This window comes from Palaemon carinicauda, chromosome 29, assembly GCF_036898095.1.
Source record: "Palaemon carinicauda isolate YSFRI2023 chromosome 29, ASM3689809v2, whole genome shotgun sequence".
Lineage (NCBI taxonomy): Eukaryota > Metazoa > Arthropoda > Malacostraca > Decapoda > Palaemonidae > Palaemon > Palaemon carinicauda.
In genome coordinates, this window is record NC_090753.1 from 11768009 (window position 1) to 11771321 (window position 3313).

The following is a 3313-nucleotide window of genomic DNA, read 5'->3' on the forward strand; positions in this document are numbered from 1 at the left end:
CATCTCCAGACGTCATCGAATATTATAACGTTCTGCAAATTCTTATTTACTTCATCTTCATTTGAATCTGACACCTAGTACGATGCAACACAACCTCTTCTAACAGTTCAAGTGTCGAGTTATACCACTTTTCCCCTATCGTCTGTCTGCCTCCCTTTCCCCATAGTAGAGAATAAGGACAACGTCTGAGTTGTTTACATAACAACGTGTATAATTAAACCTTCCTGGAGGCGTTAATTAGACCTCCTCAGAAGCTGTTGGTCCTGATGTATTATACGGTGTGTAACTTAGCCAAGGCTGGGGCTCCTGTACTCGATTAAGTATAAGCTTATGTGAAGAAACGTGTATCACACACACACACACACACACACACACACACACATATATATATATATATATATATATATATATATATATATATACATATATATTTATATACATATACATATATATATATATATATATATATATATATATATATATATATATATATATATATATATATATTTATATTTATATTTATGATAAATATATATATATACATGTATATATATATATATGTATATATAATATATATATATATATATATATATATATATATATATATATATATATATATATATATATATATATATATATATGTATATATATATATGTGTATATATATATATATATATATATATATATATATATATATATATATATATATATATATATATATATATATTTACAAATAGTTACACATTTCTAAAGAGGTAAAAAAAGGTTCGTAAGAATTAGAATACCCGTTACAGTCTCAGCGAAAGTTAACACCGTTCATTGTGGTTTTTTAAAGGCCCGGTCACACCGCCCAAACGTTGCTGGAGCGTTCCTTGAACGGTAGGGAGGTGGACTAAACCTTCGAAAATTTAATTTAACGTTTTTATGTTTGGTCTTTATTAGGCTGCTGAACGTAGCAAATCCCCGTACATTTCCTGAGTTTTCTTACACCTCTATTATGGATGTTGCTAATTTATGCAATAAGGGTATTGGTATACAGGATGTCGAAAAGCATAGCGGAGTAATATTACAGTCACCAACATGTAAAAGATAATAACAAAGTATGGTAAAAATTACGGTCCCTGCATCTTAATTAAAATGAGGTGCTGAAACTTCTCGACATCCTGTATACCAATAATCTTATTGCATAAATTAGCAACTTCCATAATAGAGGTGTAACAAAACTCAGGAAATTTGCGAGGATTTGCTACGTTCAGCAGCCTATTAAAGACCGATCGTAAGAACGTTGAATTAGATTTTTGGGGGTTTGGACTACCTCCCTACCGTTCAAGGAACGCTCCAGCAACGTTCGGGCAGAGTGACCGGGCCTTTACATTGTTCATCAGTTTCTTAACAATAGTTACATTGTTTTTTAAAATATTATTTAAAGATAAACCTAATTTAAATTTAGTTTATTAAATATTAAAATTCTTAGAGTTTTGAATAAAACTACTTCAACCAATTTTCGTCTAAGTGTATCAGGTATTAATATAAATTTTTCCATATCCTTAAAATCTATTGGAGTATTTTCCCTGGTCCTATGTTTAAAAACGGCGCTATTTATATCGTTTCTAATAGAATCTTTATTCAAAATATACTGAATCTCACATGGTAATTTATATATACATGCTTTATTGGCTCTAGTCTCTTTCCCTGATTTTTTCAGCACTTTTTTTATATTTAGGTTATTTTTGTATACCGCAACAATTTTACAATTTTTCAGGCAGGTGTCGAGTAACTTGTTGTCTTGGCCTTTTTGGGGAATGACAAGACCACAATCATCGACCTTTAGAAAAGGCGCTTTTTTTTTTCTTCACAAAATAGTATGTTGCCCTTGCTTTGAAGTGTGCTTTTTCAATAAACTCAAAATCGTAGCCATGTTTTTTGAAAACATCTTTAAGATAACTAATTTCACATTCAATAAATTCCTGATCACAAACTTTATAAGCCCTAAAAAATAAGTTAGAAATAACCCCCCATTTTTTTAGCTCCTCTAAGGTTCGAAAATGCATGCATATATGAATATCAAGGAGTTTCTTTTCTCTACACTTTGAATTTAGGACAGCCCACTTCTGGAGGAATTACTTGAGTGTCTAAGAGGGGTAATTCATTATTATTATCTATATCCCCTTTGAATTTCTTTGAAGATTAGAGATTATTCAAAGACTAAAAAGTTGTTAGTATTAAAATCAGACAATAATGAATAATTGTGTGATATTAAGAACATATATCAGTCAGGTGTTAGTGAAGTTTTTGGACACGTTGTTACCAGGAGAAAGCCATGGATATTGAACGATACTTGTGGTACTTTAAAAAGGAGTCAAAGACAGAAATTGATTGTTGAAACTTTTTGAGGAAGTAATGAAAATTAAATGGTAGAGCATACTAAGTATTCCAGTATTGATAGTCAGATCAAAAGAAAAGCTGGGAATGCCTGGAGAGAATATTTATACAGGAAAGCCGGTGAAGCTGACAATGCTGTGAATTCGGAGAATGGCTATGGTGCAAAAATCGCTTTTAGAATTATCAATGAAATCTCAATTAGGGCAAAAATTAAGAAGCATATATCCATCAACAAGAGAGGTGGATCTCTTATAACAAAAGATGAAGAAATACAACGACGAATGGAACAGTTTGATAAGGCTATGGATAGGAGATACAAACAGAATTTGATTGATATACTTGAAGATGATGAAGACCTTGAAGTACCCATCAATGAATTAAGTGTGTTTGAATTCGGAGCTATCATTAAAAAGTCAAGAGATGGAAAGCCTCTGGTACGATGGAATAACTGCTGAGATGATAGTGGGTGAAAATGGAGTGATGCCAAGAATACTACAAGATTATTCTGTAGAAAGTGCCATGAAGAGGCAAGACCGAATGAATGGAATTAGGAGTGTTGGAAAAAATGGCAAAAAAAAAAAAGTAGACCTGACTGATTGCAATACTTACAGAGGCGTCACAACATGCAGGTTTCCAAAAAGTTAGAAGTTGCACTGACAAAGTTGTAATGCGTAGAAGTCCACTTTTAATGGCATTTGTGGGTTATGAACATTTCTTCAATAGTGTGCTCTGACCACTTTTTGGGAGAGTCCTGATTTCTTATGGAATTCCTTTTAAATATATTAATATGAATAAGTCTGTTCATGAGCATAGCAATTGCAGAGTTAATGATAATGGATTCTTATCAAATGAATTTCCAGTAAACAGTGGAGTACTCCAAGGAAATTTGTTGTCACCTATGTTGTTTATCCTTCTCATGGATTTTGTAATG